Here is a 14128-nt window from a genome sequence, read left to right on the forward strand (position 1 = left end):
TCAAATCACCAATCTCCTTTAATTTAAACATCAGTAGCTAGAAAGTAGCTAGCTAGGATTTAAACCAGTCAGAAGTTGTGGTTAGCCTGCTAGCTAGATATAAGTACTTGTAACAGTTGACTGCCACTGAATGTTTGTATCGTTTGGAAATGTTAGCCATCTACAACTGTTCTACTGTCTAGCTAACTGGCTGTGGCTAGTCAGTAAGACAGCACGATAGCTAACTTGTGAAACCTAATAGTTATTTAGTTAGCTAGCTAACCACAAATTCTCACTGCATTTCAGTCTTGCTAGCTCAGCATAGCTTTTTCATAAGTAGACAACGTATCTAGCTAGCTAGCTAATGTAATGTACAGTCTTGCCGATTGCTTCGCAGAAATGTTAGAAAACATATCCGAAATGGCCACAACGAGTCCTGTAGCTAGCCAGCAAAGCCACGGTCACAGTTCAGTGGCCACAGTTCATCAGACGATTTGAAAGCTTTTCGGAGTGCACCCCCGCGGGTTAACGTCATTTTTCTGCGTTTACCGTGATCCTTCACCTTTAGGTACCCAGTGCGCACACTTTGGTGCCAACGGCCCTAACTCAAACATGTCTGCGTCCAAGAATTGGCTTCATGCGCTTTTGAGCAGCTCCCATAGAAACCGACGGAACCGGTAAACGGAAGCTGTATCCAGTTCTTGTATATGTCCATGGTTGATCCAGTCTTCACAAAATTTGACACAGAGCATGCCTGGGGTAACCCGGAAAAAAAGTTATTACTTTGTCCATGACATGTAAATCAATTATAAGCGTGGCCTAATTAATATAACTGCACCCCTTGTTTTCAAGTTAAATTTTGAATGATAAATCTGTCCTATCCAAGGTCTACTTAGTCTCTGCTGATCGGCATTAAGTAGGTGTGTCTCTTGGAGGAGCATTACATCTGCTTTTAGGTTTTGAATGTGCAAGAAAATTTTTGCACGTTTTACTGGGGCATTCAACCCACCCACATTCAACGAAATTATCCTTACTGCCCGTCTGCCACTAGCCTGTGTGTTCGTTACATCAGCCATGGCATAGTATTGTTGAATATAGGATATACCGAATCAGCACTGCGGTCTAAGTAGTATGATGAGTGGAGAAAATAGTAACAGGTAAATAAAACATGGATTAATTAAATTGAAGTAATAAATCAATTGAGAGGTTGTCCTACCTACCCAAGCCCGCTCCTCCCATCTAATCCCACCCCTCCTCCTCTGTTTCTCCATCCATCCCACCCCTCAGCACCCTTGATTCCCTTGGTACAATGCCTCTCTGCCAAATACATTGGCACACACTTTCCTACCTTTGTCTAACCTTCCTTTTCACAAAGTCTCGGTTCTCGTATATTATAACCTTAACCCCATTGTTAGTGTGAGCTGTAACTAGTTGCTTGTTCTTACAACTTGGTGCTCTAACCGTGTGCAAGGTATCTCTTATAGACCTTTTCAATGTAATTGCACCTTTCAGCCGATACCCAAGTTCTTTCTCCTCTCAGCTACAAACACTAACAGACACTGCTAGGGAGAATATACTTTATACTTGTAATAAAACGTTCCGGAAAAAGGTTTGGGACAAGATGTGGCATAGCAATAAGTGTACAGAAAGATAATTAAATAAGTGGCAAGAAAAAAGAAAGAAAATAAATAATAATACTACTACTACTAATAAAAATATATAAGTAAATAAATAGACAAATAATAATTTTGTTACTATTATTATTATTACTAGTTTTTTTGTAACAAAAACTGTAATCAAATTATATACATACACGTACATATATATATATACATACATGCACACACACACACATACACACACACACGTATGCAAAGACGAGCAGAAGGGGGAAAAATCAAATAAATAACATAAAGTAAGAAAGGAAAAAAAAAAAGAATTGCCGTAATAGTTCAACCTGGCCACATGTAGCGTACAGAAAGGTGCAGTCAGTGATGTGTCCTGATAATTCGCATCGAGAAGAAAAACTCGAGTGCATACTGTATTGATGAGTTATGTCCCAACCATACCAGAACTCTTTGGTCGTAACAGGTTATTTCAATGAAAACATAAACCACCAACGGACATTCCTAATCAATCAAACGAACAAACGAGTAATGTTAATAAAGTAATAGTAAAGCAATGACTCCCAAAAACAGAACTTTATCTAAGCAGTGACAGTATACATAGTGCTAAAGGACATTAGCCATATTAGCACATAGCAGCCAAGTTCGGCTCACCTTATTGTTAGCATATCACCCCAGTCAAAGGTATAACTAAATGTTCAGAATGATTGAAAAGTTAGTTTACCGCACTGGGGCTTCTTCCTTTATCACGTTTCATGTGCTTTAAAGGCAATAGATGTTTCCAGGTGAGGAATTTGGACCGTCAGTCCTCAGGCTTCAGTGCACAGTTACATCAGACTGGGCCGCCGACTCCTGTCGCTAGGTCGCCGCAAAATTGCAGGCCTCCTTGGGCGAGGAGAGTCCCTTCCTTGTACCATCTTTCAGTGTGATCATTAGTCTAGCTGGGAAAAGCAAAGTTGGTTTTAGGCCCAAGTTATATAGCCTTGACATGGCTTCCCGATATCTTGTGCGCTGCTCAAGGACCTCTGGGTTGTAGTCTTCATAAATCCATATCGGCTTCCCTCGGTACTGGAGTTTACCTCGCTGTTTGCGGGCCTCATGGATGACCAGCTCCTTCACTTGAAAGCGAACAATCACAGCCTGCGGCTTTCCTCCTCGGGGTGGCTTAGCGGCGAGTGCTCTGTGTGCACGGTCCAGCTCGGGGAGGGGGGGGGGGGATTGCAAAGTTCGTTTGCCAAGCAGTTTGACGAGCAGGTCTGAGAAGAAAGTTGTGGCCCGGGGGCCCTCGATAGACTCCGGCAAACTGATAATCCTGAGATTATTTCTCCTGCTCCGGCCTTCAAGGTCTGCTGCCTTTGCTGTTAGCTTGGCGTTGCTATCGGCCAGCGCAGTGCACTTCTCCTCCAGTGTGTGTATTCGCTGTTCTAGTAGGTTTGCATTTGACTCTACCGAGATGATCCGTTGGTCATGGTCTTTTACCGTGTCTTGGGTTTGGGTCAATTTCTCCTCTAAAGACGAGAAAGCCACTTTGAATTCACATGAAATGGTCGCTCTGTGATCTTCCAGCAGGCTAGCTATGCTAGCTAACGGTACACAAGTATCGTTGCATGTGGCATGAGCATCGTCCATCTTAGCATCGTCTTTCCTTGTCTGTTTCGATTTAGAAGCCATTTCACCAATATTACCAAAACGTAGTGTTTGTTGCTCGTCAAAGGGTATTTAAGATGGTTTGGGGTGGTGAAAGTTTTCTTTATTTTTTAAAAAAAGTAACAGGAGAGCGAAACTACTGCGACTTCTACATTCCGATTACCCACCAGAAGTCAGCCGGATACTTTCAAGTTGCAGTTAGTGAAGAGGATCAAGGAAAGACAGCTGTCACCACTCCATTTAGCCTGTTCGAGTGGACCCAATTGCCCTTTGAGCTGCGCAGTGTGCCAGCAACTTTCCAGCGTTTAATGGAGGTGGTGCTGGGTGACCTTGCCTTTGATATCCTGCTGATTTACTTGGACGACATAATCCTTTTTTCTGAAGACTTCGAAAGTCACTGCAAAAAACTCGACCTTGTGTTTGACCGTCTGAAGCAACACGGATTAAAGCTGAAGCCCAGTAAATGCTTCCTGTTAAGAACAGAGGTCAAGTTTCTAGACCATGTGGTCTCTGCAGATGGTATCCCAGTTGATGAGGACAAGGTCAAAGCCCTGAAAGACTGGCTTGTACCCCAAAACCCAAAGGAAGTGAGGCAAGTGCTAGGGTTTATGAGTTACTAATGTCGTTTTGTGCCTGGCTTTGTGCACCTAGCTAAACCACTACATACTCTAGTAGGCAAGCTGAGCAAGGGAAGAAAAAGAGCTGCTGCTCCACCCTTCATCTGGAGTGATGAATGCTAGAATGCCTTTGACAGTCTGAGAAGGTGTCTGATGGCGCCTCCAGTGTTGGCATACCCAGACTTTAGTCTTCTGTTCACCGTAACCACGGATGGTAGTCTCCTGGGACTAGGGGCAGTGTTGGGCCAGAAGCAGGAAGAGATCGAGAAAGTGATAGCCTACGCGAGCCGAGGTCTGCGAGGGTCAGAGAGAAATGACAAGAATTATAGTGCCTTTAAGCTGGAGCTCCTAACTCTTAAGTGGGCTGTAACTGAAAAGTTCCGGGATTACCTCCTGTTTGCCAAGTTCACTGTCGTCACGGATCATAACCCTTTGCAACACCTCGAGACAGCCAACCTTGGAGCAGCGGAGCAAAGATGGGTGGCCCAGCTGGTCAAATATGACTTCGATGTGCACTATAAACCTGGGAGGCAGAATGTTAATGCCGACATCTTATCAAGGATACTGGTAGAAAGAGAGGACGAGAAGGAAGACTTGGAAAAGGACTTCATGGTGATGAAGGTGGATGAGGACCGTGCATGCCTGTGGCCAGAAAAAGGGGCTGGGGCTGATAAGATGGACGTGGAGGTCACTGTACAGGCTGCGTTAAAGGCAAGGGTTTCTGGGTACAGCTGGGATGAAATTTACAGCCTACAGAGAGACAACCCTGATGTTGGTCCCATCCTCGCTGCAGTGAAGAAAAATGCCCGACCAAACACAGAGCAGGTTCGCGAAATGCGGCCACTTCTGAAAAAATTGTCTGGTCAGTGCAGTGCAGTGTTGGCTCAAGCTGCAAAACGGGGTGCTGTTCTGCAGCATATGGGATCCCATAGACGGAGAAGAGGTGCACCAACTGGTGGTACCCAAGGCGCTGTGTCAACAGCTGTATAAAACCCAGCATGACCACGGAGGCCATTTTGGTGAGCGGAGCACACTTGAGATGATGAGGAGGAGCTACTACTGGCCCACTATGACTCAAGATGTGCAATACTGGGTGAAGCAGTGCAAGCACTGTGCACTGGCCAAAGATGTGTTTCCGAAGATCCATGCTCCCATGACCTGCACCAACGTGACTGTACCACTGGAAGTGTTGGCGATGGATTACACCCTGCTAGAGAGATCCTCAGGGGGGTACGAGAATGTCATTGTCCTAATGGACATGTTCACCAGATTCACTGTTGCTGTGCCGACAAAGAGCCAGACCGCACACATGACAGCCAAAGCTATCATTGAACACTGGTTTGTGTGCTATGGGTGCCCCTCCCGGCAGCACTCAGACCAGAGGCGAAGCTTCGAGGCTAGCATCATTAAAGAGCTGTGTCAGATGTATGGGATCACGCCCTCAGGGAAATTTTCAGTGTGAATGCTTCAATCGTACTATGCATGAGATGTTAAGGACTCTACCGCCTGAAAAGAAGAAAAACTGGAAGGAGTACTTACCTGAGCTAACTATGGCTTACCATAGTCACGTTCACTCATTGACAGGCTATTCCCAATTCTACCTCCTCTTTGGGACTGATGCAAGGCTGCCGTTGGATGTCCTGGGAGGAAAGGACCTGGAAAGAGACAGTGATGTTGATAACCTGGATGACTGGGTCCTGAGCCACCATGAGAGACTAAGAATAGCTGCAGAAGTTGCCAAGTCTGCCACACAAGACAGAAGAGGACTTATGACAGAAAGTGTCAAGCGGTGCTCATAAGGCCTGGTGACCGTGTGCTCATCCGCAACCATATGGCAGAAATAAGATACAGGATAAGGGGGAACCCCACCCGTATCCGGTAGTCACACAAAACTCTCCAGACATACCTGTGTTTACAATCTGGCCAGTCTGGGGGTCCCATAAAAGTGGTACACAGAGATCAGTTAAAGCACTGCACATTTCAGTCACCAGTCAGACAATACACTACTCCTCGCATCAGACACCAAGAGCCTATAGACACTGCTCACACTCATACTGACGTAGTCTACATTCCCCATGTTACTTGCATACCTGACATACACACAAGGGAAGGTCAGGGGGAGCAAGGTGGACAGGGGCAGGCTATAGTTCAAGATATTGCTCAAGGGGAGGAAGTAGTGGCAGGATGGGATCAGTCTGAAGATATAGATGATTCGGGGTCATAGAGTGATGAGGCACATGGGTTGAGACGCCCACAGAGAAGTATTAGGGGTAAATTTCCTGTAAGGTTCAGAGATGAAGATATACTGAAGTAAAGGGAAATATAGCGTGTTTGTGTGGTCTTTCCAAAGGTGTTATGCGAATGTTATCTGCACTAATGTTCCCTTCTGCCTTCGTACAGAAACCCGGCGCCTACAGGGAGGCCACTGGTATGGCAGGGTTTAGCGGGGGGGGGGGGGGGGGAATGTGACAGATAGAGAAAATGAATGGACTTCATAACCCTTCCTATATTCCCCATAATAAACTGTGTCACTGCAATGTTGATGAACCGTCCCATTGGCTCATCCTACGTGACACCAGAAGGACTTAAAAAAGGAGGGAGAGAGAAGAAACGGGGAAGTGAAGTCGGATAGCAGGGAACGTGCAGTACGGAAGACTAACGTTATTTGTTTTATAAGAAGTTTAATGTGTAGTTAATTTGTGGCGATCTGCAAGTTAATGCATACAGTGCACCTTGAAATCGTGAGTGAATTAAACTTTTGCATGCATCTGGCATTGCGCTGCCGCAATAGCCTTAGTAACGTTAACTAGCGAGTATTAGCTAGCAGAAGATTAGCCAGCATCAGCTAACGTTAGCTAGCTATTGGCGGGTGCAACTGAAGACACGAACTGAAGCTGCCTGCATGTGAGACGAGGGACGGAGAGCCCAAGCTGCGTTAACACTTAGCCTGTCAAGAGTGAAGTCGGGACAAGCTGGTCTGCGCCTGTCAACATTGGCAAGAGTGGTCATTAGTCTATGCTGGATCTGAGGAGGCACCCGAGTGAGTGGGCCGCGCCTGTGAAGAGGGGGGGCCCTCTTGTAGTACAATACACTAATTGCAGAGACATGAATACATCGTAACTGAAACCATCAAGGATGTACCACTATTACGCAGTATGACAGGATGCAGCATCACAAATAAACAATGCATGCCAAAGAAACAAGTGGTGTGCAAAACTTTCTTTTAAACGAATCATTGATCACAAACTGTTTTCATTAATTTTCAGTGATTAACAATCATGCAAACGATCTGACTAATCAATTGGAAAGTGACACACAGCTTCTTTGCGGAGATTAAATGATAAATGCGATTTAGAAAAATCTGTTTTAATCACTAAGCAGTGGCGGAAACTTCCCCTGATTTTCCTTGAGTATCAATACAATTAATCCACATGGTAGATAACAGACTGGTGTATCTTGTTTGTGTAGATTACTTGGTGATTAAAACGAATTTTTAACGGATAAATTGAATTTATGATTTAATCCCCCTAACATGGTATGAAGACGCTGAGTTTTAGGCTACTTGCCATTTTATTAGTCCTATCGTTGGCACGCTTGTAAATAAAGGAAAATTAATGAAAACGGGTTGAGATCAATGATTAGTTTAAAGGAAAGTTCACCAGCTCACCAGTCACCGGTAAGTTGTAAGGATCACTGTCGAGACCAAATGCCTCTCATTTCGTTTCGATAGTCGTTTGCTTTACTCTCAGTTTTGCAGTTTTCCCTAACCATGTTGCAGCAGCATGGTTTGCCACTCAGTCCGACTGAGGGGTTCGTATTCCTGTGACGTCAGCGCATACCCTCTAACTGGCCCTCCGATCACACCACACAAAAATGCTGATGTAGGCGGCTAGGCTACCTAATTGGAAGGCCAGCTAGAAGGCTCATGCGTGTCAAATAATACGTCCAACATGGCAAACTCGAAATATGATTGGTTAAAGAATATGACAATCAACAACATCGTCCCCATTTGCTTCAACAGCAGAGGGGATTCACTCGAAATTCTGAAGGCCTTAGGGTAGATTTTTCATCCGGAGACAGCACAGGTGGAAAATCTGATTGGATAAAAGCTCTAATTTATATGAGCTGCACGGGAAGCAGCGCAACTGAGGGAGAGAGTAGCAATGAAAGATGTTAATAGATTGATGGGAACAAACTTTGTAAAATACATATATCATTACTGAAAATATTAGGGCTGTCAATCGATTAAAATATTTAACTCTCTGGGGTCTAAGGGTAAAATGAGGCACACTGGTGATTGTGCGATGCTCTGACATTTGTGTAAATTTCATCAACTTTACATACAGTGATTCCAAAGTGTTTCATATCTTTGTTTTCAGCACAGACTCAGCTACAATAATATGGCAGCAGTAAGAAATCATGTGTGGATTGTAAACTGCTCTAAAAACACACAAACTGTAAACAGTAGTTTTGAACATGCACAGGAATGTTGTAATAAAGCACACTGAACAATTGTGAATAAGACTTTTGGTCACTGAAATGTGTTCATCAAGGTCTTGGGTATCAAAAGATGACAAAATATTTTAGCAAATCCAATGAGAAATATAAAATACATTGCTAAAAGTTAGTGTTGTGACTACTATTTTTCAACATCAGGTGAGAATGGGAGGGCAAATGGCCTTTCTGTAATGAATATGCATTGGGTAGGACGACCTGCCAGCTAAGTAGGCTATTCACACCTGGCCGCATGCCTCCCCACCACTAAGACAAAGACTCAGTGAGCCATTTAGAAGACAGAAACAAAGACATCTTTTGATTTTCAGAACCTTTATTGAAGCAAACTATACGCATGGAAGATGAGATGAGACTGGTGTACTCTTGCAACGCTTGCGTGGCCTCTTAGCTAGTGGTGAACTAGGCCGTGTTTCCTGATCGGCATCTCTGTAAATATGATAAAAACAAAATTGTTAGGAAATGTGACATCAAATCAAACTTTATTTATATAGCACATTTCCTTCAACAGGTGAAAATGAAATGTGCTTTACAAAAAAGGGGCAAACCACTAACTAATGAAATCAAAACTTAGGAAATGTGACATGGTTACATCATATACAAACAAAGAACCAAACAAACACAACCAGATGCAGAGAGGTAGCCTATAATTTTGAGAAGCAATGGTTAGAATCGTTCGTAGTGTGGGAATTTACAAGCGCGCATATTAGTCAATATTCCTACAAACACACAGAGAATGTAATACAGCACACATTTACAAATAATGCAAGCTATCAACGAAACAACATTAGCTAAACTAAATAAACATTGATATTCCAGCTCAACTACACGCAACTCATCAATAACAATGCCTCAATCTGAAGTAGGCTAGGTCTGTTTAGCTAAGTGGTTATTATATTACTATTTCCCGAATTTACTTACAGTATACTAATATCGATTGTGCAAGGACATCAGTTTTAGAATCTTAGCCACGCCACGGGCTATTTATTACCAATATGATCGAAAAACATACAGTCTACCTGATACTTCTAACACAACCAGACGCAGAGAGCCTAGCCTATAATTTTGAGATGCAATAGTTCGAATCGTTCGTAGTGTGGGAATTTACAAACGTGCATATTGCTGGATATTCTTACAAACACACAGATACGTTGCAATGCAGTACACATATTTACCAATATGATCATAAGAAATATACTTACGCATGAAGTTGATCCTCAGCTGGATCAGTTCGCTGTTCGAAATGACACCGCTCTTCATCAGTGTCGGCTTCCGGGACGGACCGGTTTCGAAAATTAAACGAAATGTTCACTTCAAAAGAAGTGAATTAGGTGACACGTTGACATTCTATCCCACTTTCGCAGACTTGGCATTTCTCACATGGATCTCGCATCGCCCCTCCTTTAGTCTCCTTCTATGGAGAGTAATTATAATGTTGTTAACATGTGAATGCGATTTGGGGGGACTTCCTGCTGAGCGAAATTCACATAGTAATGAGTAAAGTTTAACGAAGCATACATGATCTAATTAATCAAGTTTAGAACATTTAACACAATTCATATTATTTGCCAATGGGCGCATTGGACAGTCGCGATTCTAAGGTTTCTGTCAATGTTTTTGTTGCGTCTGAATGATAACAGCACGTGAAGTTAATCATCCAAATAGAAATGAAAGTAAATTTCATCTTGTCGAGCTCCGCCGGCGGAGCTCTTGACCCCAGAGGGTTAATTGCAAATTAATCGCACATTTTTTAAATCTGTTCAAGATGTACCTTAAAGGGATATTTTTCAAGTGTTTAATACTCTTATCAACATGGGAGTGGACAATTTGCTTGCTTTATGCTAATTTATGTTTATTTATTATTGGAAATCAATTAACAACTCAAAACAATGACAAATATTGTCCAGAAACCCTTAAAGGTACTGCATTTAGCATAAAAAAATATGCTCAAATCATAACATGACAAACTCAAGCCCAACAGGCAACAACAGATGGGCATATTGACCTGCTAAATTTAACATTACTTTAGTAATATGAGTACTCACACAATGTAGTGTGTCCAACTTTACGCTTATAAAGGTCCACTAAAGCATCCCGTTTTTTTAAGCATTAACACAAAACGATGGACCTCAATGCATCGCAACAACAGACACATTGTACAACAGATACATTGGTCAACTAAATTTTCCATTACTCAAAGATCATTCCCTGGATCCCTCACACTTCTAAAGCAAATCACACAATGTAATTGTGTCCAACCTCACATGGGGAAAATAAAGGCTCACAAAAACATCCCCTTCTACTATGTGGGATCAAAACAGGATGACACAAAATAAAACAAACAATAAATAAAGTGAGCAGGAAACAGTGGAAAGGGAGTATAATACAGAACTAGGACTCGAACTAGGATATTGCAGTTAGGCTATACTTCCATTTCTTTGGATACAACAGTTAAGCTATACTTCTATTTATTTGCACCGAGCCAGTTGCTTAAACAGACATGCCTGTTTACATTATTGGACGACAGGGCAGCTCCCTTCTTCTCAACAATATGTCCAGACAATGAAAAACTGCTTTCGCTCTGTTTTACTCGGGAAAACATGGATTCCCACAGAAAACACTGCTTTATTTTATTGTTAAGGAGTATATTAAATGAGTGAATAGAGTGAAACCATGAAACTAGTTAGGCTGCAGTAGTACTGAAGTGTATGGTATCACTGTCAGGTGTTTCGTTAAATCATTTGCAGCATTTATTTCTGAGCAAAATAACGTTTTCTAGCTAAGCTGGCTAGCGAAAAAAGTTGCTGATGGATATCGTAACTTTTAAATTTCACTTTTTTTATTTAACCTTTATTTACCCAGGGTAGGTTCACTGAGCACGGATGCTCTTTTGCAGGAACACCCTGCTTCACACGAATTGCTATATTGCTATAATGAATGGGAAACATAAACGATACTAACGCATATCACATAATCACACACCCAAATGAAAATGCATGAAAAGCCTAAATGCACCATTTTTCTTTCTTACCACGAACTAAAAATGCCGCCATTTATCTTAATGTGACGTCACCAATCTGGAATTCGGAAAAGTCGGAGCTCAGAAATGATTCTCGAATTTCCAACCTATAATTCCGAGTTCTACAACCGTTCAGTTGATTTTTTCACAAGTCAGATCTCGTTTTTTACTAGTTCCGAGTTGTCTTGAACACAGCATAAGGGTCGGGCAAACGTTCATCATAACAGAACGTGCGTTAACTTGCGTTAAAAAAAATGAGTGACGTTAAAACAAATTTGCGTTAATGCGTTAACTTTGACAGCCCTAGAAAATATATGTTAAATTCTAAAAATATAGTTTTCTGATTCTGACAATCTCTAGGCCAGCAGAGAAGGCCTTGCTGGCCCTGACGGCCCACCACTGCACTACTTATACACATGTACCAACACACTTCAGGTCATCACTAAATCCTGAAGCCCACCTTATTTTACCTATTCAGTTATCACAGGGTAGCGTGGGAGATGAACTGAGTTGGGGGCAGGGACTAGGATCCCTTTGTCATCTCAGCCGTCCAGAGAACAGTGAGGTATTTATTAGCACCCCTACCAAGATGTTACACATTCAAAACCATGTGAGTTTATGCTTATGACCATCGCTTATGACTTTAAAATGTTGTGACTTCACAAGAGTTCTGTTTTTTGTCTATTTTTGTTTAGTTTTAAGGAAAACGTTGAACCAGAATGCACGTTCACCCGCCAAATTCACTCCTGTTCAGCAGAATGACAGCACTGTGTATAATAACTAGTCTAGTTAGACTACTAAGCTAAACGCGACCGATTGCTAATAACGTAATCACAAACGAAAGCTAATACAAATTGGTACTACCTATTAACATTTGTGAACAAATGTCAGTAGGTCTCCTATCAAATTTGGTATGAATAAACTCGCTGGCCACTAGCTTTTAACTATGTAAACAAGTTTATGTTAGGTGACAGTGACAAATTCAATGTTTTTTAGTGTTCTCATAATGTAAGAACGTATCATTCAAGTAACAGATGGTTTTTGTAGTTAATAACACAGATATTTCATATTAAGCTTTAAGAACAGTCATTGAATGGAATAAACTGTGACAACAAATAGAGAAATGCGTAGCTTATGGTGGATGAACCAGATACCCACATAGCCCCTATTTCATATCCTATTTCATAGAAGCATTTAGGAAATTTTAAAACAATTTTCCATTTTTAACTGTTCTCAATAATGCATTCTTGATTAAGACATGTTACTGGAGTATCATATTTGCATTATTACTACATAAATAATAAAAACAACCAGGACTTGGTACTTGATGCTTGATCTAACTAAATCACTAACTATTAATCATCTAAATCTTCACATTGCTCATTACTGCTACATTGGGTAGCCTACACACAGTGATGAGGTACACAAGATTAGATGGGCGTTTTTTTTTCCAAAACTTCGGATGATATAGGTCATTGCCCATCATGATATTGACAGGAATAGCTCTGATCTGTATTGCAGCACAGCACACATTGCCCAGGGTCAAGCCAGTCTCTATTCATAGATAATTCACAAAAACCAGAGTCACTCCAGGGGAAGTGTTGTTTTGTCCCGTAGCGGGTTGGAAATAACTGCCTCTGCCCTCAGCTTCCACCAAGCCCTCTATGAGCAAATATCAAGGATCAATAACATCTGCTTTATTACAGCATGTATCATTTTTATACTAGACCTCAGTGTGTAGACAGGGAGAACAGTATCAGTTCCAATGGGGAAAAGCATGATTTATGAACATAAAACATCTTAGAAAACAGGGCTAAAATGGAGCTGTTGTCACTGGGAAAGTTATTTCAATGCACGTCAGAATTTCTTTGTACAGCCAAATTTTCCAACACATGCTCATCACACTAATATTCTTAACAGCCTAGAAATGACCTAAACAGCTTCATTGTCAGGTGCGGTGGGGGGTTGGGACCCAAACGCAGAGTGAGGGGGAAAACACAAAACCCAAATGGTGAAAGGAAACAAGGACTTTACTTGACAACACAGGAACAAAAGCAGGGAACCAAAGGCCTCGCAGGGCAACTCTCAAAAACAAAGGAAAACTTCAAAACTCGGAAAACAAAGAAACTCCAAGGATCAAAAAGCATGTAAACATGGAACATGGGCAGAAACCCGCAGGGCAGAAACATGGGCGGAAGCGCACGCGACCAAACACAACCAAGGATCCAGCACCTGAGTCCGGGAGAAGGGAACTTAAATAGACAAGACGCTGACGAGACACAACAGGGCACAATGCACAATCAGGCCACAGAGAGGGAAGGGAAAACGAGACAACCAAAAAACAATAATACAATCAAACAGGGGGAGCAGGACACAAACAGAAAGTGACCCGAAAGCCATGTGGCGCGGCGCCGAATACTAAACAAACACAGACAGAACAAAATTAAACAGAACCTTTGACAAGTAAGATCACGGCACTGAAAACGGAGTTTCGCGGCCCCACCATTGTCGCTCTGGTCGTTCATTTAACACGCACCCCCTCCCTGCTCTCATCTAAAAAACACCCCCCACCCTTGACATAACGGACAATATTGTCTATCTTGGCATTCATAAAAATATTCTTTCACCACAAAAAAATCATATTCCGTCATAGCAACAAGATAAACCCGACAATAGCCCTAAGATATGCCTATACAGCAGTGAAAACGCTGTATAACGAAATAAACGAG

The sequence above is a fragment of the Anguilla rostrata genome, chromosome 9 (assembly GCF_018555375.3).
Source record: "Anguilla rostrata isolate EN2019 chromosome 9, ASM1855537v3, whole genome shotgun sequence".
NCBI lineage: Eukaryota > Metazoa > Chordata > Actinopteri > Anguilliformes > Anguillidae > Anguilla > Anguilla rostrata.